Source organism: Acyrthosiphon pisum, chromosome X (assembly GCF_005508785.2).
Source record: "Acyrthosiphon pisum isolate AL4f chromosome X, pea_aphid_22Mar2018_4r6ur, whole genome shotgun sequence".
NCBI classification, from domain to species: Eukaryota; Metazoa; Arthropoda; class Insecta; order Hemiptera; family Aphididae; genus Acyrthosiphon; species Acyrthosiphon pisum.
The window spans coordinates 39,050,936-39,051,806 of NC_042493.1; positions in this window are offsets into that span (position 1 = coordinate 39,050,936).

Here is an 871-nt window from a genome sequence, read left to right on the forward strand (position 1 = left end):
AAAAGTTAAAAGGAAAACTTACCAGAAAGTCAAATTAATTTGTGTTGAGACTTAACTAGATAAATTTATATATAAATTGTATGCTGTATGCTATCAAAAAATCATTGGGGATAAAAAAATTGTACCTCCTCTCGAATAAGTTATTGGGGCAACACTGAAAACTATACCACGGTCTTTACCAAACATAAGCTTTAGGTTATCTGCATCGTGGGCAACATCTTATATTCATTTATAACCTCCCTGCATGACGAGCAAACAGTTTTCTTTCATGAAATTGTATTAATTGTAGAATAGTCTGGTTGTTGCATAGAATATCCCTGCATAGTGCACAGTGCATTACCTTTGCCGACTTGTCATGATCGATGAACGCAGAAGCGTGACAAAAAATAGTATGTGTGGCTCGTGCAGGAAGGAAATTTCAGTCTTTAGTGAAATGCGGCCCACGACTGCGACTCGCTACATACGTCGCCCGCGCTTGAAATTGCTCACTTCCAGCCCTTGCCACACAATATACTATTGTAATACATACCTACAAGTAATACCTGAAGTACCTTCGATGACGTTACATACCTACTATTATTTTTATTATTTTTTTTTTGTATTAAATAACCTGCGGAATTTTAGGGCATTGAGTGGTTTTTACTGTGGGGGAGGGTACTGTAAGTTTTAAACACGTGTGTTTTTTGGATTTAGCAGATTTTTTAGCGGGCACCCGTAAGTAATAAGTATCTGCCATGTCCGGGTGGGAGATGGTGGCATTTTTCTTCGGACACCATGACTTGGCCAAAGAAAAATGCTGCCCGCCAGCCATGTAGCCAGAGGGCGGGGCCTGGGTGGGCCGGGCCCACCTTAAATTTACTCTGGCTTAGGG